We start from the raw sequence: 27,211 nt of genomic DNA, 5'->3' as shown, positions 1-27,211 counted from the left end.
ATTTTGCATTAATCAAAACAGATTGCTTACCGTTTCTACTAATATCCTTACTTTTAATTAAACCAACTTTTTTTTTGTATAAATTTACTAATCTTATAATAGTTATAATTATCTATCTTCCCAGATGCAATTATCCATGTTGGGGGCTTGGGGGTTCTTACTTCTGGAAGTCTATGCTCTATTTCTCTTTCCATCCATTCTTCTGGTTTATATACCTCAAAGTGTCTTGGTGCTTTATCACATAGAGCCCCAGAAATCAAACAATTGTCAATTTTTATGCTCTCTAAATTTTTATTTGCTTCTAAAGCAATCTCAAAACTTGAAAATGATACCCAAGCTTCCCAAAAGCCTTTACTACCATTAAGCTCCATTAAAATTTCTTTGATTGCCCCAAATCTACAGAAGGCTTCATGAATTATGTCATAGCTACAACCAATTGGTATGTTTTTTAAGTGGAGAATTTTCAGATTTTTTATTGGATCTGGTAATGAGCCAGAACCAGAGAGTAAAGTATTACTGTTATTACAAGAATCATTTTCCACCAGTGCCGATAAATTGTCTTTAACAACACTGGTCAGAGAAGTATTGTTGGAGGAATCCTTTTTATTGCCGAGGTTGTCAACAGAGCTTTCCCTATTTAAACAAGCAGAAGTCGTCAACAGTGTCTGGGGTTCGCCATTTGATCCAGGGGTACGGGGAATATTAAGTTTACTCATTAATTATTTTTTAGGGGGAGGGAAGGGGTCATAATAACAATGAAAAAAAAAAACAATGGAAAAAAATAAAGTTTAAGGGAGAAAAAATTAAGACTCTGAAATTCCAAAGACACCGTTAGCCTTTCCTGGAATTAATTTCTCCACCAATGACACCTGTGAAAGCTGCTTATCAAATGTCCACTCCCTACCCTACCACAAAGGGATGGTACCACTATGACTAGAGTGGCTCAAGTGTATGCCAAACCCGCTTGATGGGACTGAGAGCATTTCAAGAATACAATCATCCCCACTCTAATCATAGTGGCAGGCAAACCGGACAGAATGCCGAGTCCTATCTCTATGAAATCGCCAACCCCTGGAATCCGAAGGCCAAATTTCCTACGAGATAGTTCCGCGTGCCAGTATGGGAATACTGACACTCCTAGGTGTCCAAACATTTTCGGGCAGTTGGCAAGACCACCACAGCTCCCACAATTGATTTTGAAATAAAAACCGATCATGGATACAATGTCCCCTCTAAAAAACCTGGACAGTGAAATGGGTAAGAGAGTTTTGACAGCAAGGTTGGAGACAGCTGATAATTATGAAGGAGGAATAAGCAATAAGAAGTAATAGAAAAAGAATGAGAGAAATTTAGAGTAAAACTGAGGAAAAGAAATTCCCCAGTTCGAGAGCCCTCTTGCCCGTCACAAGCCTTCAGCACGGGAATGATATGCCGTGCTGAAGCCCAATGACTTCATCAAGGCATTCTCTCGTTAAGAGGGTCCAACATGGAGTGAGCATCGACCCAAAGGGACAGCTCCTTGGTGATCCTTTTGTATGGAAAATTGTTGACGCTGGAGTCTTGGCTCGTGTCGTAAAGGAACAGGGGCGATATCCAGTGTAAGGATTCTTCATTGAGAGAATTCTTTAGAAGGAAGGCCACGCTTAGCCTTACCACGCGCCCTGATGGGATTGATGCTAATCCTTAGAATAGAATTAATCTGGCGAATGTTAATCACTGATTAACCGTTGGGCTGTGCAGTTGGAGAGTGCTCGCAAGTAGTTCCCAGATGGCAAGCCGTTGATGAGGGTTGTCGAACGTTTACCGATCACTTTAGCATGATGGCAAACGGCCAGTAGCGAGAAGTATGTTGTATAACCTCTGTTCTAGGAACTACAGGAAGTGGTTGACTAGTAAGTTCGAGTCACAAACTGCTGGCAAATAACAGATGACCATGAATCGGTGGTCTGTGCACCGATGGTGAATTCGAGAACAGCCAGCTGATTATGATCCCCGTTTGGTCAGAGATGAGCAACCTGAAGATGGACTGGTCAGAGATCAGCGAGCTGAGTTCAATGATCGAAGAAGGATGAGCTGTCCATCGGTGATCTAATGATCAGCAAGCTGATGACTGGTTATTGACAAGCAATTGATGATTGGAAATGCTAGCAATTGGAGATCTTTAGTCATGGGGGGACTAGAGGTCACAGATCAGCATTGAGCTAGCAATTGATGATCTGGTGATCGGCGAACTAGCGATCAGTAAACAGTGATCTAGAGATCAGTCTGTTGATGCTTTCCTGTTTGCTGCCGCTGGTCTGTCAAGGAAAAAAGAAACTTTAGAAGAGACAGGGACCAAGGATTCCCCAATTCGATTCCCTTGTAGGATGGAATCTTTGGGATCTTGAATCGTCTGCGGAGCCTTATTCCTCTTTTCCCAGTGGTAATGTTTATGTGCTTGCGGGGAGGAATGGGGCAATGGTGACCTGTCCAAAAAGTTTTACTCCTTTTTACTGACAATTGCACGAGTGTAGGTGAATCTGGAGCGATGGCACACAGGATGGTTCTGGTGCTTAATATCTGCCTGGAAAGCAGGCAAGCGCTGGTTCTTAGACAAGAGCTGGTGCATTGGATTTGCAATCCTTGACTCTTTGGCAAGAGCTGCTGTATGAATCCGGGGACCGTAACTGCGCAGGAGGGCGCAGGAAAGTGAGGAAGATTGCTGGTGCGCCGTAAGGCACTGTGTAGTTTGTGCATTCTCCCTAGAATGCACCGAAGCGTGTGATTGGTTGCGCAAGAGTGGGAGCATTGGCGCGTGCGTGAAAGTAATACGTGGAGATTGTTGGCGCGTGTGCGGAAGACCATCGGCACCCGCACGTTGAAGACCATCGGAGCGCACGGAAGGCTGTGTGCTTGCACTAAATATTATTGAAGCGCGCACACGCAAAGGCCGTCGGAGCGCGCCCGCGCGTAAGGCCGTCGGTGCGCTTGCACGTGCAGGATACCATCGGCGCCCGCGCGCAGAAGAAAGTCGGCACACACACGCCCCATACTGTTGGTGTGCGTGCGGGAGACCCCTGGTGCTTGCGCGGGGGAGAAAGTCAGTTCCGCGCGCACGTGCCAGACTATGAAGCGCGCACAGGAGTATTGGTGCTTGAGCTCATGCAAAAATCGACGCGCGCATACGAGATTGTTGGCACGCGTGCGGAAGACTATCGGCACGCGCCCGCAGGAGATCGTCGGCGCTTGCACGTATGAAGATCGTCGGCGCTTGCGAGCGTATGAAGATCGTCGGAGCTTGAGCGCGTATGAAGATCGTCGGCGCTTGCGCGCGTATGAAGATTGTCGGCGCTTGCGCGCGCGAAGCGGACGCGCAGGAAACCACCAGTAACCGCGCGCGGAAGATCGCCGGCGCTTGCGCGCGTAAGAAGTTCGTCAGCGCTTGCGCACGTAAGAAGATCGTCAGCACTTCCGCGCGTAAGAAGATCGGCGAGCGCACGCGCGCTTCTCGCGTAAGTAGGTTGAAGGGTCAGCTGGCAAAACGATCAGGAACTGGGATGTGCCCTTTAAGAAAGGGCAGGCATCCCCTGATGTGGACCGTAAGCAGGTCTGCTTTCGAGTCCAGGACCGAAGTCCTACATGGCAGCGCAAGGTTGCGCTGGTAGATCGGTAGGTCAGCTGGCAGGACGATCAGGAACTGGGATGTGCCCTTTGGAAGGGCCAGCATCCACCGATGGGACCGTAAAAAGGTCCATGTTAGAGTCCAGGACCGAAATCCAAAGGACCACGTTGCAGCACAAGGCCGAGGTCACTGGAATGTCTGCTTGATCCTCCGAGGAAGTCTCTCTATGAGAGACCTCTCCCACGAACGAGAGAGATGATTACTTCGTAGAAGAGACTTGAAGACACTTGTGATGACGCCCTTTAGGGCCGTTGGATCAGCAAGCTGACCTTATCAGTAGCGATTCTCCGAAGAGGAGTCTCTATGAGTGGCCTCTCTCGCGAACGAGAGAGGTGAACACTTCGTAGAAGAGACTTGCCAAGACTGTGCTCCACCCCTGAAGGAAGAGAAACCCAGTAAGGGGGGAGAAAAGTCTGGCCGAAGGGCAGCCACCGTAGTCGAAGGCGATAAATTTATTAAGGTATGGGAAGTTCTCCCTCTGAAGGGAGAAAACCTCACACCTGGGGAGGAAATCTCCCTCGGAAGGGAAGTTGTCCAACCCCTGGAGGCGAACCTCCTTTAGCGTTCTAAGATGATCTGAAGTGCTGGCATGTTGTCACGGGAGTACTTCTAAGAGAAGGGATAACGCCCATGACGACGTCCTCTGAGGGACAGCAGCGACAGCAGATTCCCCAGGCATGAACAGGACAGCTCTGCTTCGTTGGCACTCTTTAGTCGAACGAAGAAAAACTGCATAGTTAACTGGGAAAATAAAATTAAATAATTAATTCAACAGAGATTCCCAGGGAGGAACTCCGAAGAGGAACCCTGAGGAAATAACAAAATAAGAATTAAGTATGCGCCCTCCTTCCCAGATGACATCCATGGGAGAAGGAGGGGGGAGGGAGCGAAGTAACTGTAATAAAAACAGAATTATAACAGAATTATAATTATCTAAATCATCTAAGAATATTCACCAATAGTGAGAACCACTAACCCCCCAAGGGAAGTGTTCCCCACGGAGAAAGCTGATAAGTTAAAATACAATTAGATTTCACTAAAAATAATTGAGACCAACAAACGGAATAGCAACCTAACCCGCAACGGGAAAGGAGCTTCCGTAATAGTACGTAGTTGTAGTAAAGGTGAACGACCTCGAGTAGAGAGAGACTGTAGTCAATCTTAAAAGGCCGCATTCCCTTTGTTCAGAATCCATGTTTCCCGTAAGAAAAGAGGAAAAGCGAAGATAATAGATGAATGAAGAGGGTCCAGGTGATGACGATTCCCCTGCGACGGCCGAGTTAACAGATATATACCGACGGGAAGACCAATGGACCAAGGGAGCGGCCGTTCCCCACGAAGTGGAACTGTTCTGGCCTTGCTACGCAAGTGTCGTCGTTGTCTATCACACACACAGCACAAACACTGAAAAGAAAACCTACTACATTTCTATACACATATACTGTATATACATAAACATTAAGAATGTTTACATATATATATATATTTACAAGTATAAGCAAAAGTAAGTAAAAAGACAAAAATTAATGGCAGTCCAAAATAGGCAAGGAGAGAGAGGAAACAACAAAATAGGTGAGGAGACAGAGAGGAAACAACAGTTCTCGCTCCGAGCCAAAAGTAAAGTGAGCTCAAGCACTGGTGTGTGTGTGTGTGTGAGGGGGGGATAGCAAGCTACCCTCCCCTATCCCCGCTAACTAGCAGTGTGGGCAGTAAACCCTCGTTAAACTTTAATGGCTCGCTATTTCAGCTACGCTGAAAGTAATAATCCTATTAAATAGCATGGTTAGTATTCCAGTTACGGAACAAATAATAAACAGAGACTCCTTTGCCGTCATCCTCAGCGAAAAACTCTAATGGCGGAAAGCGGAGCAGCAGGCACAAAATGAAATGGAAACTCTTTCAGAAAACTCTCATGAGTTTCTGAAAGTCACTCCCTTCCTCCTACAAGTCTCTAACCTAGGTAGAGATGTCTTGTTTCCTAGGAGTCAACTCCTTAAGGTTCTGAATTCTGACCTCAATGCTTTAGAGGTTTAATTCTAGCTCTCCCAACCAAGAATTAGTTCAAGCAGGCCCTTGTCTGAGAACATAATATCTTTCTAGTTATTTATTTCTTAATATAGCGCCTGGCATAACAAAGTTTCAACGCCAGACGCTCATAGTCATGTAGACAAGTTCTACTTGATGTCATGCAAGCTCTTGACGCTCAGCGCCACGTGACTTTCAGAACAATAATGCTTGCGATTAAAAAACGCTCGGAGCTATGCCGATCGCGTCTAGGGAAAGCTAGATGACCAACGCTCTGTTGTTGTCACACTCAGCTTGGCGCGAGGCATCACACTCAGCTTGGCTCGAGGCATCACGTTAAGCTTGGCGCGAGGCGACATGCCCAGCTTACGTCAGGTTCAGCTTGGCGCGAGGCCCCATTTTCAGTCACCTGGCGAGCGCCATCATGCTCAGCTGCTTGGCACGCGCCATCATGCTCAGCTGCTTGGTACGCGCCATCATGCTCAGCTGCTTGGCACGCACCATCAAGTTCAGCTCTTTTTAAGAGGTAAGAACATTGAATGCTCATTACCTGTCAAGAATGATTTCAATTTTGTTTTCAGCTTCGTGCCTGATGCGCGCAATCGTTTAAAGTTAGAAAACACTTTTACCTCGCCTTACCTACGGCGAGGGCGAGCGTTCTGGGGATCGTCAACAGAAACCGCTCGAGGGGACTTCTGCTCGGGTCTTACAAGACGGTAAGCGCCAGGCTACGTCTCTCGCTTCCCTTCGCCACTCGACTTTACTTCTCCCATGGGTCCGGGAGCTTGAAAGAGGTCTAAGGCTAGGATAACGACAGGTCCGAACAGAAGCACCCTCCACTGTATTGAATAAAATTCACTGCACTAATTTAGCACTAAAAATTTGCATTTTTGACTGGTATAAAACCAAAAGTATAACACCCGTAGAGGGAGAAATTACTATTCTGTCAAGGGCTTGAATGGGATTGCAATAGTCACTGAATCCCATATAAAATGTAACAAAATATTTAATATAAAATATTAACATATTACACGAATAGATATAGGAATAAAGAATATATCTATATATTTAAACCAACCCTTAATATTAAGGGGTTCCAATAAAAGACGGTCACATTTAACAATTGGAACATTTATAAATATTATAAGAACAAATTTAGTATTCCAAAAACGAAAAAGTAAACGATACAAAGAATCATGTGACTATATCGATTGTCATGAATACTATGTCGTATAAAAATTAACTGAACGCTAATTCTCTTTAATCTTTGTAAACAGATTAGCTAAAGAAAAAATACTAAAAGGACCAATATAATTGGAAAATGACATATTCCTTTTATCTAATATAATTTAAAAACTTAGTTTTTAAACAAAAAAGTACTTTTCATAAATATCGATACAAAGAGTATTACTGTAACGATAGACTGAGGACTGCGTAGCATAAATAAAAATGAACGCTAGATAATCTTTAAAACAGATCGAAGATTATCCAAAGAAAGCATACCAAAAGGACAAAAATTTTCTCAAAATAATATAATCCTTTTATTTTAGATAACTAAATACTTAGTAAGATAGTATTGACATGACAAATTCGGAGATAATTTGTATTTTTCCTAACCATACAAACCTTAGCTATCTACATTAGGTTTACTTTTCGGCGTAGCTGAAATGACGAGCCAATAGTTTTTAACGAGGGTTAAGTACCCCCGCGCTAGTTAGGGGGGGTAGGGGAAGGGGTAGCTTGGTACCCCTCCCCCCCACACACCGATGATTTGCTTCACTTCACTTAGAGGTAAGACTTGACTTAGGGGTCAGGGCTGGCGGGCAAATATGTGTAAATAGCTAAGGTTTGTATGGTTAGGAAAAATACAAATTATCTCCGAATTTGTCATTTGTTCCGTAACCGAAATATAAACCACGCTCTTTACATTGGGTGACTTACTCCTTAGGAAGGGTGGAAAGTCCCCAGCCTTACTGACTTTGGCTTTATCCGGGGGCTCCGCCTCCCAGTGAGTAGCACTCGAGAAAAGGAGCCCCTGCACCTCACAAGTTCCTTACTTCGCCAAGAACGAGTGGCCTACATAAGTTGTGTGTGGAGGAAAGAGCGTGACTCGTCCTATGAAGTTGACCTTGAGACCTTTATATAGGAATCCAGGATAGGACGTTCCCAATACCACCTCGTCAGGGTATGGGGGACGCGACAGTATTAAACTTAATACTAGGAGCACAAGGAAGCATGGGTTACCTGCAGAGGTCACGGTCAGCTATGCGAAGACCAGGATGCTGCTTCCCCAAGAGAGGTGAGAATGAAGAAAGTAGTAAGGGTCAGACATACTCTTTCATTCACGCAGACTAAAACCGGGTAACAACGCCCTCAACCTACTGCTACTTGTCCATAAAGGAGCCTAAGGTTAGACCAGCTGTTGTGCAGCCACCACAGGGCCGATAGAAAACGTATCGAGGCTCCTGTGGGTCACATCCTGCAGGTAGTGGGCTGTGAAGGTCGTCTGACACTTCCAGACCCCAGCTTGAAGCACCTGCGTCACAGAGAAGTTTCTCTTGAAGGCCAGGGACGTAGCAACGCCCCTGACGTCATGTGCCCTAGGGGGACGTGACGTAGGAGGGTCTGGATTCAAGGCGTGATAGATAACTCTTCCATTCCAAGCCGAGATGGTATTCTTAGTGACCCTCCTCTTCGTCCTGCTTGTACTAACAAACAATGCTCGCACTTGAGGACGAACTGCAGCTGTTCTCTTCAAGTAATACCTCAGACTCCTCACTGGACATAGTAGCAGCTGGTCTGGGTCGCTTATTACAGAACGGAGACTCGCGATCCTGAAAGAGTCGAATCGTGGGTCCGGCACTCCAGGATTCTGAGTCTTGGCAACAAACTCAGGGACGAACCTGAACGTTACCTACCTCCATCCCCTTGAATGGGCGATGTTGTACAAGAGACCATGAAGTTCACTAACTCGCTTGGCTGAAGCCAAAGCGAGCAGGAAAGCCGTCTTCCAAGACAGGTGGCGATCAGAGGCCTGGCGTAATGGTTCGAAGGGAGGTCTCTTAAGAGCCCTGAGAACCCGAACCACGTTCCAAGGAGGAGGTCTCACTTACGACTGAGGTCAGGTAAGCTCATAGCTACGTATGAGTAGAGAGTGTTCCAGCGAGGAAGAAATGTCCACACCTTTCAGCCTAAATGCCAAGCTTAAGGCTGAGCGATAAGCCTTTCACCGCTGAGACAGAAAGGTGCATTTCCTCCCGCAGATACACGAGGAACTCCGCTATTGCTGGAATAGTGGCATCGAGTGGAGAGATACCAATCCCACGACACCAACCACAGAAGACACTCCACTTCCCCTGGTAGACTCCTTCAGAGGACTTTCGCAGGTGCCGAGACATTCTCTCCGCAACCTGTTGCGAAAAGCCTCTCTCCGTGAGGAAACGCTGGACAGTCTCCAGGCGTGAAGCCGAAGCGAGGCCACGGCCTTGTGAAGGATGTTGGAGTGTGGTTGTCTGAGTAGCTCGTGTCGTAGGGGAAGTTCTCTCGCGGGCTCCGTCAGGAGCTGCAGAAGGTCCGGGAACCATTCTGCGTGATGCCATAGCGGAGCTATCAGAGTCATCGAACAGTTGACCGATAGTCTGGTCCTGTTGAGCACCCTTCTCAACAGACAGAACGGTGGGAAGGCGTACACGTCGATGTTGTCCCACCGTTGCTGGAAAGCATCTTGCCAGAGTGCCTTGGGGTCCGGGACTGGGGAGCAGTACAGAGGCAGCTTGAAATTCAACGCTGTCGCGAACAGATCCACGGTCGGGGAACCCCACAAAGTCAGGACTTTGTTGGCTATCTGAGGATCCAAAGACCACTCGGTACTCACTATCTGCGAAGCCCTGCTCAGACTGTCGGCGAGCACATTCCTCTTGCCAGGAATGAAGCGAGCTGATAGTGTTATCAAGTGGACTTCGGTCCACCTCAGAATCTCTACTGCAAGATGGGATAGCTGCTGCGAAAAAGTGCCTCCCTGCTTGTTGATATAAGCCACTACTGTGGTGTTGTCGCTCATCACCCCCATGGAGTGACCCGCCAGGGTCCGTTGGAACTGTTGAAGAGCCAGAAAGACGGCCTTCATCTCTAGCAGGTTGATGTGCAGGTACTTTTCTGATTCTGACCAAAAGCCTGAGGTCCTCTGGTTCAGAATGTGCGGCCCCCCAAACTTCTTTTGACGCGTCCGAAAACAGAGTCAATTCCGGGGGGAGGACGAGAAGATCCACTCCCTTTCGCAGGTTCCCGTCGACCAGCCACCACCACAGGTCCGCCTGTTCCAAAGATCCTATCGGGACCTGTACGTCCGGGGAATCAGGTCCTTGATTCCACCGGGACTTGAGCCGCCACTGCAGGGATCTCATCCTGAGGCGGCCGTTTGGACCCAGACGAGCCAGGGAGGACAGGTGACCTAAGAGACGCAACCACGATTGGGCGGGAAGCTCTTCTCGCCTGAGAAAGGGTTCCGCCACCCTCCTCAGCCTTGCTATCCTGTCGTCTGATGGAAAGGCTTTGTGGAGATTGGTGTCTAACAACATGCCTAGATAAACCAGTCGTTGGGACGGCTGCAGAGAGGACTTCTCGAGATTTACCACGATCCCCAGATCCTGGCAAAGACTCAGAAGCCTGTCTCGGTGTCAAAGAAGGGTCGACTCCGAGTCTGCTAGGATCAGCCAGTCGTCCAGATAACGAAGGAGACGGATGCCGTTCCTGTGCGCCCAAGATGAAATCAGGGTGAACACACTGGTGAACACCTGAGGTGCTGTGGAGAGACCGAAACACAGCACCTTGAACTGGTAGGTCCTCTAGGCTGAATCTCAAGTACTTCCTGGAAGACGGATGGATTGGATCCAGTGTTCACATGAAGTCTAGAGGTCTCACCGCAAGTCTGACCGTGTCCGCTGTCTCCATGCTGAACCGAGTTTGCTTGACAAACTTGTTCAGAGCCGAGAGGTCGATGACAGGTCTCCAGCCTCCAGACACCTTTACAATAAAGAGTCGACTGAAGAAGCCTGGGGAGCCGTCGACGACCTCTTGGAGAGCATCCTTCTTGAGCATGGTCTCGACTTCTGCCCGAAGGGCCAGGCCCTTTACCGATCCCGTGGCATAGGAGCTCAACGACACTGGATTCGCTGTCAGGGGAGGTTGAGATGTTGTGAACGGGACGCGATAGCCTTGGCCGATCACGGAGATCGTCCAAGCATCGGCCACATGTTGCTGCCACATGTGCACGCAACTTCGAAGGCATCCCCCCACAGGTGGACACATGGGGGGACTGCCACTCCTAGCGTTTGCGGCCGCGTCCGCCCCCTCTAGGAGTCCTGCTTCCACTGGAGGACTTACCACCCCTCTTGTCCTTGGCAGGAAAGGGCTGGGGCTTAGACACCACCTTCTTAGCTGCCAGTGCCTGCTTTGGTGTCTTGCGAGCTGCTGCTGTTGCTGCGGAGCTGGAGGTTTATAGGGCAGAGATGTAAGGGCCCTTTGGAGGAGGGAGTCCTGGCTAGACTTCCTCCACCTCTCAGCTGTACGTTCCATGTCCTGAGGCTCTAACAGATTCTCCCTAAGGAGGGAAGCATGCCTGAGCCTACAGACATCCACGGCGGGGACCTTCGGGTGGAACTTCTCGGTCACCGCATCACGCCGCTTCAACACCGAGTTGGCCCACAGGGTGGTAACCTGATGTGCCAGGAACTCGATGGAGCGATTGCCCGAGAGGAGGAAGGTCTCCAGGCCCTTCCTATTGGCCTCCTTAGACAAATCCTCGGAGCACAATAGGATGCCCAGAGACCCTAGCCATATATCCAGCCACGAAGTGGCCCGCATGGCGCACTTCGCGATCTTCTCATGACTCAGGATCTCCGACGCCGAGAACGTCACCTGCCGGACGGAGAGCTTCTCGAGAGAAACTCCCCTAGCAAGCTCTTCTACTGAATGATGGAGGGGAAGAGCGAGGCTAGACTCCCCCAAGATCTCAAAATACCTACTCTGCTGGAGACGAGGAGGTGGGAGGAGTTTGTTCCCGGCAGAGGAACGACTGGAGGAAGTGAGAACCGCGAGTTGAGCATTGGCCCTGGCTCTGGCACTCTTCAACCCCTGGGACCAGGGCAGAGCCGCACTGGCCTTGGGGGGGCTTCTGAGTCCTGTACACCTGGTCCAGGACAGTGTCCTTGCCTTCTTGGGGGGCGATCACGGGGTCCATGAACCCGTTGAGTTGCCTCATCAGGCTCAGGACCTGCCAGAAGGCATGCTCAGACTCTTGCTGGTCTCCTCCCTGCAGACTGGCAGCTAAGTCTCCCGTCCCCAGAATCTCTTCCTGGGGAGATGCGTGGACGTTCTCCCGGGGTGCAGCTGGTTCCTGACGAATCCTAGAAGACGATTTCGGGATTGTCTTGGAGTCCTTGGGTTCCCTCCTGGGCGGGATACACGATCCCAACAAAGAGGTCTGGAAGGCGCCCTCCGCGCGAGACGATTCCCCTCCACGAATAGATGACTCCCCCCCTTGGTGCCAAGGGGGAGACCACTACCTCACTGGATTCTCCCGAGGACGAAAAGCCTCGTCCTCGGGAGAAGGAGAAAACGCCTGCGAAGGGGATGGAGCCTTCCTGACGTACCTCTTGGGAACCAACTTCTCCCTGGGAGAAGTCACCACGAAGTCCACTCCTCTCCTTCTCTTCAGCGGGGGCGAGGTAGCCGTTGGCTTGTGCCCTTGATCGGCGAGTGCCGGCTTCATAGCCTTCACTAACGTCCGCATCAGAGGACCAAACCATGACTGCCGAGACACGGACACAGAGTCCGAAATTCCCGCTGGAGGGAAGGGGATCGGGCGATCCTTCGGAGTGGACACCACTGGACCTGCCTGTAAAGAAATAGGGGAAGAAAGTTGTTCTGACCTTTCCGATGGGTCTTCCCTATCCTGAACAAGAGTCCTGCGCTTAGGCGGAGGCGATCCTGATTGCGGTCTGGCGACACGCGTCCCTGCTGCTGTCGCGGGCCGCGGAACCCAACGCGAACGGGGGTCGTGCTGACGCTTGTGCGTAGGCGAAACTACGGAGTCGCGCGCCAGAGGATGTTGAAGCGCGGGCGCGTAATCGCGCGGAGACAATCGAGCGCGGGCGAGTGGGCGTGAGGGCGAACGAGATCGCTCCGATGACCACTGACGATGTTGACCTGGAGATCTGTAGCGCGTGGGAGAGCGATGGCGAGCAGGCCATCGGTGGCGCGTTGGTTAACGCTGACGCGTAGGAGAGCAATAGCACGTTGGCGAGCGATAGTGCGTAGACCGCGTAGGCGAACGACCGCGCATGGCCGAGATGACAGAAGGCGACCCATGTCTCTCCAGATCCTCTGGGCGACGGCGCGTCGGAGACCGCTTGCGCGCAGGCGATAGGTCACGCGGGCGGTCTGGAGATCGCTGACGCGCTGGGGACCGTTGACGCGCAGGAGATCGCTGACGAGCAGGTGAATGTTAACGCATCTGTGATCGCTGGCGAGTAGGAGGGCGACACGTGGAATCCTGTGAGGGAGCTGCCGGCGCGGTGCGCAGAGGCGAACGCTGACGAACGGGCTCAGGAACAGGAACGTGGGCGTACAGGCACTTTGGAAGTACGCGCTGGAGACCGCGAGCGTTGCTGCGCTGGAACAGGCTGACGAGCAGGATCGCGAGGGCGAGAAGAGTCCTTGTCCAAGAACTACACCGAAGTTCTAGGTCGCGCAGGCGAGCGTGGGAGCACAGGGCGCGAGTCAGGAACTGGGAGCGCAGGTGCGCTCTGACGGGCAGGAGATCTAGGGCGCTCAGGAGAACGATGGCGCACTGGGCGCTCAACAGGAACAACAGGATGAACGATGTCCTCGGAAGAGCGCTGGCGAGAAGAGGGGCGACGATCATCAGGAGAGCGCTGGCGAACAGAACACTGGCGATCAGGAGAACGCTGATGAGCAGGGGAGGGCCTGTGCGCTAACACTGCAGGAGGGCGCGCAGGGGAACCCTGACGCGCAAGGGAAGAACCCACACCGTGGGAAGCAACCCTTTGCCCCGAAGGGACCGTTGCCCGTCGGCTGAAGAGGCCAGGCTGCTGGACGTCTGCACCAGAAGCGGAAGGTCTGGAAGGCGTAGGAGACCGATCCCTGGAGAGGTCTAAGGAAGCTGGAGCTGCAGGCTGCTTACGGCGAGGAGAGTCCCCCTCGGAGGAAGGAGGCGAAGATTCAAAAAGGCGCCTCTTAGCATCCTTATAGGGAGACGGGAGGCCCTTGCGGCGCAGCGGACGGTGAGCCTTATGGCGAAGGCGGCCACAAGGGAGATCGTCAGGACCATCAGTCCTCCGAAGGGGAGTCTCAGTCAAAGCGCTCCCCCGAGAGGAAGGCTTGGCAGCAGAAGAGCCCGTGGGACTCCCTTCCCCCTTCGAAGGATGTACGGAAGGGGGAGGAGAGCCTTCAGCACCATCATCCACAACAGGAACCGCAGAGGATTGACCCGACCCGTCGGAAGCCTCTGCCACCACGACGTCGACAATAGACAGAGGATCTACCACTCCTATCACCGGCGACTGCTTAACAGCGGCCCCCAACTGGACAAGGTCAATCAGGGCTTCCCTGGAGGGCAGGCCCTAAGCCCCAAGGAAGCCCAAATCTGAAAAAGATCATCATGAGACGAGGAGTCATTAGCAACAACCTCCCCCGGAGGAGGAGGGGGAGCCGCCCCGCTATGGGAGGCGACGCCCTCTCCCCCAGCCCAAGGTCGGGAAACAGAACTAGGGCCTGCGCTCCCACTCGGCGGTCTCTCCTTAGGAGCCGAACGAGGGGGAGCTTCGGAGGAGGTTTGGGCGGCGGAAGAAGAGTCCCGAGAGCCTTCCTCCTTCAAGGCAAACCCAGAAGGAGAACGGTCTCTTGGACTTCTTCTTACGCCGGCGCCCAAACCTCTCCCACTGGAAGGCAGACCACTCCCTGCACTCACTACAAGTATTCTCTCTGTCACACCGTCGGCCTCTACACTACGGTCAAAGGGTGTGAGGATCCGTGTCCACCGCAGACATGAAAGTACTGCAAGGGCGACCGGCAATACCAGGGCACTTGCGCATGGTGAACATCCAAGGGTGAGGCCAACTTCAAACACACACAAACTGAAAGGAAAAGCAAAAAAAAGATTAAGGCTGTCAACGAGGACGATGGACAGACACGTCTGTTCATCGCCAGAGCCAAAAGTGAAGTGAAGCAAATCACCGGTGTGTGGGGGGGAGGGGTAGCAAGCTACCCCTTCCCCTACCCCCGCTATCTAGCGCGGGGGTAGTTAACCCTCGTTAAAAACTATTGCCTCGTTATTTCAGCTACGCCGAAAAGTAAACCCAATGTAAATAGCGTAGTTTGTATTTCGGTTACAAAACAATTATCAATCTTTGCAGAAAAAGAAAGAAAATGCAAGTCATACTCAAGCTTACGTCAAATGACTGTGACGTCATAGATGAGGCGAGATGTTTACCTATCGCCATATGCTTTTGGTAGTTAAAAATGGGTTAAAAAAATTTTAATCCTACCTTTTACGCTATAACATAGCGATAAAATATCAAACAAAAACCTAATAAGCGAAAGCTCAAACCTGAAACGAGAGTACATCACCAAAATACTGCTAAAATCCGGTTAAACATGAGTAAATTTGATTTCTATGTTGCCAGTATGACGGCAAAAGAAAATCTGACACTAGGAGGGATAGTTCGACCTAGCTCTAGTGCATACCTGGCATATATCTGCGATTGCTTCGAGTTCTGAATTTCTGCCGTGGACAGAAGCATAAAGCTATTATTATATAACCAGTGGGTAAGTTTAAATGTTTAAAATAACAGCTTATATACTTATTCAAAAATTCCAGGATGTAGGTTTATAACACCCATCCCCAACACATTTTCTCTTTAGCTCCATCTTGAACACCGTGTAGCATTACCACAAGTTGGATAAATATGTTTCATGCAATTGGCATGAAGTACCATAATCAACATTTGTAAGTAAAAAATCTCATTTTGATAAGGAAACACCCAAGACCACCAGCTAGCCTAACATTCCCTACCTAACCTAACTTTTATGCCATACCCTTACCTATCAGTGGGGCTACAACCCACCCACCACCACCAACATGCGATACCTATTTAGTTTCATTTGGGAAGTAAACACAAGGTTGTGACATAGTCTTACAGTAAGCTAAGGATACAGCAGTCTAAGGGGGGTTAATTAAAGATAGAGCAGTCTAAGGGGGGCTAGGTAAGGATACAGCAATCTAAGCGGGTTGGGTATGGATATAGCAGTCTAAGGGGGCTTAGGTAAGGATATGGCAGGAATATGGGGACAGTCACATGCTCCGACCATTTACAGGGGACCATCAACCTTTGCCCTCCCAAACATAAGATAAGGAACACTGTAAATATTCCTTTTTATGATACTTTAATATTGATCCAGGGAGATGTACTGCTTACCAGAACAAAGTAGCAGTAAAATTGTTTAAATACAAAATACAATACTATGAAGCCAGTTTCATGAAATATGTTTTACTGTTATTTCTCCTTGTGTGAAGTCATTTGGGAAGTAAACAAGAGGGTTGAGACGCAAGTCTTATGGTAATGGTAAGATAAGGTTACGGCAGTCCAAGAGGGACTAGGGAAGGTTACAGCAGTTTAAGGGGGTTAGGTAAGGTTATGGAAACCTAAGGGCGTTGGGTAAGGTTACAGCAGTCTAGTGGGGTTAAGTAAGGATACTGGGTAATTTTTTATTGTATTACAGGGTGAGATTTCGAACAGAAAATATGTTTTCCTATAATAAATAACGTGATTTAACCGAATTTGCTGTTCATTTCAATCGGAAACAAACAGATCAACCAATTCGGCTAACTTTAAGTTGCACGGTGTCACTTCTCTTACGAATGTACTGCAAACGATAACATTAGCAACGTTACCAATAATACACAGTGTTACCAACGTTGACGTATGGTACACAGAGTTACCAACGGCACGCTGACATTACTAACGATAGCAATGATAGATATTTCCATAAAAATTTTAAATAATTTCTCCATATACCCAATATATAAAAAGTACAAAAAGGGCACAGAACCTAACAAACCCACCTAACCTAGCCTAGTAGTATGACAGGTCACAAAATAACATTTGATCTACATCGGACGTTGGCAGCACTGGTTACTGTATTTTTTCATGACAATCTTTGCAACGGCACCTCCAAAGTTTATTCAGATATACTGTTTTGTATTTTCCTCCGGTTATTATAATTTCAAGAAGGTAAAGAATAGAGATGAAAAGGCTTGTTTTACGTTTATATATCGATTCCCCAGTATGTTTTCCCCACCCAAAACCCAGAGTTCCCACTGGGGGTCCCCCATTATCGGAGGATATAGATGTATATATATTTCTGAAACTATTCATTTGCGACGGGAACGAGGGTCATTTTCGAAGAGAGCGTAATTTTTTCTATAAGAAAAAGTAGTTGTTTTCCTAGGTTACATCGCCCTTTAATACACTACAATGAAACCGGATACTGTAGTCTAAGGGGGGTGTAAGTAAGGATACTGTAGTCTAAGGGGGGTTAGGTAATGATACAGCAATCTAAGGGGGGTTAGGTAATGATACAGCAGTCTAAGGGGGTTAGGTAATGATACAGCAGTCTAAGGGGGTTAGGTAATGATACAGCAGTCTACAGGGGTTAGGTAATGATACAGCAATCTAAGGGGGTTAGGTAATGATACAGCAGTCTAAGGGGGTTAGGTAATGATACGGCAGTCTACAGGGGTTAGGTAATGATACAGCAATCTAAGGGGGGTTAGGTAATGATACAGCAGTCTAAGGGGGTTAGGTAATGATACAGCAGTCTAAGGGGGTTAGGTAATGATACGGCAGTCTAAAGGGGGCAACAGGGGGCCGTACTAGTAAATTAAGAAACTACTGTTTAATGAGGTAGGTTGGGATACAGCCCTCAAAGAGTGGTCACAGAGGGGGTGTAGCATCCCCCTCCCTGGTATGTATGGGTACAGTACCAAAATTAGGTTAGGTGGAGAATATTAGCATAGCTGATGATCTTGTGTTACAACTTAAGATTATGGTACTTGCTGCTACTTACATGAACCAATATCATGAACCATATATTTATATAACTCTTTGCTTTGTGCTAATTATGCATTTCTGGCAACTACTATTGTTGCAAATCACTCGTTTGGAGTGTTTCCCGCCCAGAATCCCTAGTATCTCACTGGGTTAAGGGGGGATCCAGAAATGCAAACGGGTTGTTTGAACCAATAATCTTGGTCAGAAATGCATACAGCACAGGATTGGTAGTATGAAAAATTTATGGTTCATGTATTTGGCTAGAAATTATTAAAGTATATATATACTAAATAGTTACTGGGTGTACCCTTAGGCAAAACAACTCAAACCTAGGACACTGGAATACAAATGGCGCAGTGTCTATGGCACTAACCAAGACAAGAAGACGATAGTTTAATTTTGAAGTGTCCCTTTCTTCGAAAGGCTGCTTACCATAGCTAAAATCTATTTTCTATCCTTACCGAGTAGAAAGTGGCCACACTACAATTATAGTGCATTATTTAACCCTTAGGGCGAAGAAGAATGGTCTTTTTTATGACAGGTTCCAAAAAATTGAGATTTTGTTAAAAATACGTCACATTTTCGTTTTCAAATTCGAAGAAAAAATATATATTGTTTATATAAGGGAAAAACACATTACTAAAGAATTCTCAGAACCAGGGGCTTCTAAATTGTTTCAAAGTTCTATAAATAGATATTCATTACACATTAACACTTTGACCTATACCACACGCCATTGCAAAAATGTCTGGGCCTGGGACTGACAAATCAAAAAGAAGACCTACCAATATTACGAACTATTTATCTATCCATTTTTCATTTGAAAACACCTCTAATAACACGTCAATATACCTGACCTTGTATCTAAAATAAGGGTAAAAACCTTTGGAACAATATGGAACCTTTAATTACCTAAAAGGTAGTAAACAAGGAGAGGTTATTCCCGTCTTCGTCTTCCTCCAATAATAACCGGAAGTGTAATGAGACACACGAGTCACGAGCGCGGAGCCGCGGAACAATACATTTGGCTGGAATATTGGAACCAAAGACTATATACTGAAGGAAGATAGGAAGGCTCATGCTTTTAACACACAAATGAGTGTGCTATGAAAAGATGCCAGATACTCCCATGCGAAACGAATGGCTCCATCTGTTGAGCGAGCAGCCAAACATTCAGAGCGGTAATGCTTACGGGTATATAGGATGGAATTCGATTGTAAATTTTGCGACATATTTGTTCATAATTTGCATTACTATGTCAGTATATTTTACTCATATATTCATGATATTCTTAAATTTTAGGTAACTAAATTGCAAATTATGTTTCTCAGTCTATTTTTCAGAAATTCAATAGCTATATCTCTTATGATTTAGTTAATTTTCTTGCAAATTTAAGTATTGTACAATATATTACAACCATTTTTAAATGTTCTTTACAATACCACATTCGAATAAATTAAAAGGTACTGTATATCTGATTTGTTAAACTTGGCCACAAATGCTTATGTGTAGGCATACATTTAATTACAGTTTGTAGGCCACTGTAAGATGGAGAGATATTAGGTGTATAAAAACACAATTGTATTTTATTTTTTATTGAAATGGAAAAGCATGATGCCTTCGTGTATAGTTTAGTATTATAAACTAATAAATGTATAAATGTACAATCAAAAGGATCAAAATAACACAAAATTGTATCACACAAAAATAATCAAAAGGGGGTTGGAAATAGAAATAAGGTAGCATACAAGCCAACAAAAAATGAAAAACAAAAGAGATTTACTGTGGATGCCTTGCCTTAATCTTACATCCAATATCAGTGGGGCTTACTCATTAGCAGCACATACTGCATGTTGTATTATACTATTTGAATTCACCGTTCTTTGTCCTTAGGGAACCTGTGAAATACCAAATGAGGATCGTTTTTTTTTTTTTTTTTTTTTTTTTTTTTTTTTTTTTTTTTTTTTTTCTTTTGTTTATGGCACACACCACACTTGTGTGACTTCTTTACTGTCGGCGCCATGATTTCGTTTGAGTCAACTGTCAAATTCTGAATATAAACAAACAGACGACAAACGATGTATACCTACAACGCCATCTGAAATCAGAGCAATCAACTATTGTGTTCACTTTCGAGTTGCCAACTAGCGTATTACCAATTCTATTTTGAGCCTTCCTATCTTCCTTCAGTATATAGTCTTGGATTGGAACGGGGAAATATTTTGGTTCAAATTATTACTTGATCGTACCTTTCTTTTGAATACCACTATATAAGATCGACCATAACATGCATTATATGCATACTTAATTCCAATGATTTTTACGATGAGATGGAGGAAATACCATGGACTACTTTTCTAACATTTTCTTCAGATGTTTTTTTCGGATTTTAAGCAAGCACACAAATGCATGGATACACCCATACAGAATGCACATATTTATATGCCTTCATGCACACATAGATCACAAATATTCATTCAGTATATATAACAAATATATATATATATATATATATATATATATATATATATATATATGTGTGTGTGTGTGTGTGTGTGTGTGTGTGTGTTACCTGTCCCTTGGAGGTAAACATAGTGCAAACGCCCATCAATATCTACATTAAGTTAAACAGTAGCAATCAATTCACCATCCGTTCTACATATATATATATATATATATATATATATATATATATATATATATATATATATATATATATATATATATATATATATATATATATATATATATATATATATATATATAACTTGTGGAAAGGGCTTGTGTATCGCCATGGTCAGCAAATCTGTACTGGCCAGGGACACCCAAAGTAATACAGACAAAAGTCTGCCACCATCAACAATCCTTGCTAATCAGCGTGGTGATGAAAACTTACCAAACCTCAGACATGAATAAAGACATGTCTGAGGCTGTTGTCCTGCAGTGAACTAGATAAGGTTGAATTTAATAAGACATGATATTGCGGGTTTGCATCGCTTCTCTTTTATTTTCGTTACGTTACAATATTTGCAGCATGAATCTTAATTACCTTTTTAATGATACTAATATCAGTACTGAAGGACCTTAGAGGTGAATAATTAATAAGTATTTGGATTAAAAGCGATGTGCTAAGATTATAGGATACATTTAACAATTACCTCTATTTTTTTCACCTCTGGACTCCCATTATAAGTTAAAGACTTCCATTCATTTAAAATGCCATCGTGGAAGGACGCATGATCTTTGAACATTTGTATCCAGCGATGTGGAAACTGAGATGCTGACTGGAGTCGATTTGATTTGCAGTAATGTTTTATAGATAGCTAGGTAACTGCGACCAAGGATATATTCTTAATCATAAATTGAAGACCTCTTAGCATTACAAAGTGATCTGCTGTTTCATATAAAAACTGACTTTAACAATGAAGTTCAATAATATCTAAATAGTATTTATTTACTCTTGAAAAAAAAAAAACGTTTCTTAATATTTACTGGAGTTTGCAAAATGTGGTGAAGACCTTGTACATACTTAATTTTCATAGCAGGGATGGTATAGCCATGCTAAATATGGTGAAAATCCTATATATAGTTAATCTTCAAAACAGGGATATTTTCATAGCTTTTGTAAAATTTGGTGACTGAGATATTGAATAAAAGTTGAAGAGAGAAGCATGTTCACAACGCCAGATTTTTATTGAAATCATATCTGTAAAAAGGAGGTTAGAGTCTTCTCTATTCATCTTTGAGCAACACCCACCAATGAAAGACTCCAGTCACTCCATATATATTCACGAAAATACGTCTTCTTTAAGCTCCTTAATGAATCCTAGGCCATTAACTTGCTATGAATAATTAGGCAGTTATTATTGATTCATTAGTTACAGACACTAAAAACGGGAAACAGCGTTATTATGAAGTAAATCCTGATATTTTATTGAGAACATTTGTGAGATTAATAGAAATTTAACTCAGAAGTGTAACACATACTCAGATATATATATATATATATATATATATATATATATATATATATATATATATATATATATATGTATATATATACAGAGAGAGAGAGAGAGAGAGAGAGAGAGAGAGAGAGAGAGAGAGAGAGAGAGAGAGAGAGAGAGAGAGAGAGAGAGATAACAACTTCAATAAGCCCAGATAAACCTTCAGAATTGAAAGGAAATTGCGATCTAGGCTAAGAACGTAAGTTCCATAACCAAAAATTCTGCTTTTTTGTATCTAAAGTGTTTTACCAATTATTATTATTATTATTATTATTATTATTATTATTATTATTATTATTATTATTATTATTATTATTATTTCGAACTGAAACACTAGTTATTTTTAGGGAAAAAAAGTGGTTAACATGATTAACATTTACTTAATTTAAACCATTAGGAAGAGCGTCCGAAGCTACAATAATAAAAAGGTATGCTGAGGGTAATCATCTGCTTACTAGTTTAAAGTTTGGCTTTAGCAAAGGGATTAGAGTATGTGATGCCCTACTTACAATCTCTGAGGCTATTGAGAAATCTCTTAATTGTGGTCAGGAAGGTCGTAGGTCTGGCCTCAATTTTATTGTTGCCTTTATCTGTGATAATCATGAGGCCCTTGTTTTCAAGCTCGAAAAGTTGGGAATATGTGGGTCATTTCTAAGGATCATCATTGAATTTTTAAGCAATAGATTGTAAAGAGTTGTTGTTGATGGACACCGTACTGATTATAGGAATGTGATATCTGGTGTTCCTCAAGGTGCGGTTCCTGGCCCATCACTGTTCATACCATAAATACATGATATATGGTTTGGCCTAGAAAACAAGTTCGTTGCATATGCAGATGATGCTACTTCCTTAGCCTTAATATCATCTCCTGAATGTAGATATGGCGTTGCTGAACCCCTTAATAGATATCTAGCTAAAACTAGTTCATGGTGCAATTTATGGGGCATAAAGTTAAAACCTAATAAAACTCAAAGTATGATTGTAAGTTGGTCGAGGACATTGGCTCCTGAAAAATGAGATATTTGTATTGATCATTTTTATTTAACTCTGTATGACTTCTTTAAATTTTAGGTGTGATTCTTGATTGAAAATATACATCTGAGAAACATTGTAGGTCTGTGTCTTCTTCAATTGCACACACAAATTGGCTTATTGCGATATTCCTTCAAGAAGTTGGTGATCAATCTATTCTGAATGTGTTTTACTTCTTTCATTGCTGCTGTTGTTGTAGATTGCCTGGCCCTTGCGGCCAAGCACGGGCGCTTGCAATCATGCCACCCTTAGGAGATACAACATTCTTTCAATCTGCCATGTTTTGAATCTTCTTCGATCTAGTCTTCAGCTGTTAAATCTCATCTTAACTTATAGGACTAGAACTTGCGGTCTAATAAATCTACTATTACTGATATAGATATTAATCTTTGACACCGAATTCAGTAAGTTCTTTATGCATGATGTATAAGATTTTTTCATAATTATGAACAACCTTTGCATTTAGATCTTCCCACACTATACCATCCTGTAGGTAGTATTATTGGTATGCACTTAATACTAACAGCCATGCCTTTTCTTTGATAAGGCTCAATACTACTCAGTATTTTAGTAGTTTTATACCAGCTGTGAGCAGATTGTGGAATTAACTTACTAATTTATCTTGACAATATAGATATTTAGATAGAAATGTTTCTCATATATTTATGTCATATGATTATATTCATAATTTTTTTTTTCATGCATTAAACGTATCATACCATTGTACTTACAAAAAGTTGTGTAATATTGCGAAAGTAAACAGCACACAGAAATAATTGATAATGTTTAAGAAGTATTTAGAAAAAAAATTGTCTTCATATCAAACAGAATCCTATTTCTTGCTTAGTAAAAAAAAAAATATGACGCTTCCACTGAAATATTTCAAAATTTTCAATTATATAAGAAACTCAATAGATATATGAAGGTTTTCACAAACTGGTGTATTAAAAAAAAAAAATTAAAACTTGATGACTTTCAATTATACGTTTAAATGATGCCAATTCTTAAACTGTGTCACGGAAAATTTTAACAATTGAAATGTGTTTGGGCAACTCTCGTTAGGGAAGGGAGATTCCCCCCCCCCCCCCAACCCCATTGCTAAGTTGAAGCTAGGGGAAAAGTTGCTTCCTTTCCTATTTTTTTAATTTAATTTTGTCAGTTCGATACTATATAATTAATTGAATATGTGCAAGATGGTATATATATATATATATATATATATATATATATATATATAGTTATGCATATACACTCTCTCTCTCTCTCTCTCTCTCTCTCTCTCTCTCTCTCTCTCTCTCTCTCTCTCTCTCTCTCTCTCTCTCTCTCTCTACATACATACATATATATATATATATATATATATATATATATATATATATATATATATATATATATATATATATATATATATATACTAATTCTTCATTTTAATGCTTATATAAATCTGAAAAAAAGATTGTACTCTTAATTACTATAAGATTTTTTATATATGAGGTTCCCAATTGTTTCTTTATTCCGACCATAAAACAAAATACGTTTGAAAGACAATAATCTATATCATTACATGCGCTAAGTAATGAATCAGTTACATATAAGCTTAATATTCAGTAATCCACTTCAACAATATCAATATACCATAATGCTAATGTGATCAAATGAGACATAGAGTTAATAACTTGGGGAAAAAAATAGTAAATGCTTCGAGGTATTATTTTATATCATAATAGTAATATAAATAAATGTACGCACTAGTTTGTCAAGCACTTATAAACGCAAGTTTAATCCATAACAATTTATTTGGGTAATGAGCTTATACCTTAACGGCAATGCAAATGAATGATACGGACTTTATATTGTTCTCTCTCTCTCTCTCTCTCTCTCTCTCTCTCTCTCTCTCTCTCTCTCTCTCTCTCTCTCTCTCTATATATATATATATATATATATATATATATATATATATATATATATAAATATACACACACACACATATATATATATATATATATATATATATATATATATATATATACTGTATATATATATGTGCATATATACAGGTGTATATATACTATGTGTATATATATATATATATATATATATATATATATATATATATATATATATATATATATATACATACATATATATATATATATATATATATATATATATATATATATTGCTAACATGAATATATTATCAATTACTTTCAACTATGAAACAATATACGCTATACATCAAAAATAAAAAAGATAATAACATCTTATCATACCTTATGTATATGATTTGTTTTTTTTTAATTTTAGATGAATTTAGTATAAACATTTTTCTTTTTCATGTGATTACGACTTGAAACTCTAGAACACAATCCACGTAGCCTACTTCCTTCAAATATGCTGTAATTAAGACCAGTGATAAATTACTGAATTTTTATCATGGAAATATAAGTTTATATTCAAGTATTCTATGAAGCCGAGAATGATTTCCCCCCGTTTTTATATTGTTCAAATGAAAGGAGATAAGGAGAGAGGAAGAAAAGTTCCTTTTATCAGCTTCAGAAAGATTTTATGGTCTTCATAACTTTCAACAATGAAACTTGATGCGGTATCTATTAAAAAGTGGAAAAAGGGCGAATCCCATTATAATGGTTGAGAAACCGGCCATTTATGATTTCGTTCCCAGGGAATTTGCAGGAAGGTGAGAATAAAGAGGTGGTGACATGGCACAATGAAGGAAGTAGGTTACCATTTTAATATTTGTGTGTTATTGCTTTTGTGTTCGTTGATTCTGTGATTTCCTTTATGGTGGTATATCGATTTCATCATTAACGTTATTGGAACAGTTTTATATTCCCATTAAAAGATTCATTTTGAAAGATAAGGAACAGTGTTTTTATATATTGATACGCGAGAAGATACTCTTGTAAGCTTATTGTTAAGGTAGGGCTGGATCATTGGCATTGATTTTTTATAATGTTTTCTCTGTATTTTTTTTTTCTATTTGTTTTTTTCTCTCTGTGATCCAGTATCGTAAGCAAGAGCCCGATGTCCAACATATTTTTTCATCAGGTAAAGCAGATACTCTTGTCTTTATTTTGCGCATTATAAATAGTAGGATGAGGGTGATAGTTTTTTAAGGGGTTTTGAGAATGTTGAAGGAGGGACTAAGAAGTTATGCGCGAATTGTAAGGGTGTGTAGATGATGCCTCGGTAGCTGATCCAAGTCCACGAAAGTATTCAGATGGCACTCCTATCATATGCACACAACAAGGAGTTGGCCATCATCCCACTAAACCTTCCATGGCCCATCCTACATGTCATCCACGTGAACCGATGTAAGGAACTACCCCTCCATGCTAACATGACCCCTGCCGAGGCCAGAGAATATTTCCTTTCAACCTTCCATGATGTGCTCGTGTCTAAGGAGGACTTTAAAGCAGCTCTACTGAGGTTGATGATGGGACCTTCCATGAAAATTCATCTTAAAGAGGATGCTGTTCCGTCTGCAATCCAGACCCCACGGTAGATCCCATATGCTTTCCGCTGACCTGTCAAGAATGAATTAAACTCTATGGTCCAGTAGTATATCATTAAGCCTTGTGGAGATGAGCCATCGGAAAGGTGCCACTCTCTAGTCATCGTCCAAAAGGCCAAGGGAGTTTGCATCACCGTGGATCTCACAGAGATAACATGTTTTTGCCTGTGTGTACTTGAATCAATCCATTTGAATTTGTGTGACCTTCTTTCACTGAAATTGTTGTTACAAATGCTAACTGTCTGCTGAATCAAAATCAGTTGTAATTACGCCGTCTCTCAGTTACCACCTAGCTGGTGCATCCAAACAATGGGGTTAGCCAACCAACTATTAGAGTTTATCCCAGACATCACTCTGACTGCACAGCCACTTCGCCCACTCATGAGCCCCAAGAACTCTTTTATTTGGACAGCGGACCACAACCAGGCCTGCAAACGTGTGAAACAATCACTCTCAAACCCACCAGTCCTTGCATCTTTTGACCCAACCTAGCAGACCACTCTCAGACCGATGCATTTCGTCTCTATGGGATAGAGACCACAGTTTTGGATGCCTCCATGTAGTCCTGTGTGGATTCCACTTTCACGCAGAAGTCAAGACGAGGTACGCGACAATTTAGTTGGGCCCTCACAAAGTCCCACCTGTACTTCCAAGGACTGTTATCCTACACACTGTAAACAGACCATTGTCCACCAGTGCCTATTATCAACAGCTACACGTTGAACATGATTGAAAACCCACAGCTTCCACAAATGAAGGAGCATATGTCTTAATACCAATTCACTGCATTTTGGTGCTCCAGCAAGTCTTTATATGTACTC

At 43.5% G+C, this 27,211-nt stretch overlaps 1 long non-coding RNA gene across 1 annotated transcript in view; it reads right to left on the bottom strand.

Annotated features, from left to right (window-relative positions):
- LOC137645607 (uncharacterized) overlaps window positions 1–18,824 on the bottom strand; it is a 61,629-nt gene extending 42,805 nt beyond the window's left edge. Inside the window, exon 1 of the long non-coding RNA XR_011045313.1 lies at window positions 18,730–18,824. This is a non-coding gene — a long non-coding RNA (uncharacterized lncRNA). The remainder of the gene's footprint in view (window positions 1–18,729) is intronic.
- Window positions 18,825–27,211: the final 8,387 nt, after the last annotated feature.

This window comes from Palaemon carinicauda, chromosome 1, assembly GCF_036898095.1.
Source record: "Palaemon carinicauda isolate YSFRI2023 chromosome 1, ASM3689809v2, whole genome shotgun sequence".
NCBI lineage: Eukaryota > Metazoa > Arthropoda > Malacostraca > Decapoda > Palaemonidae > Palaemon > Palaemon carinicauda.
This window is presented reverse-complemented; position numbering and strand designations above follow the sequence as displayed.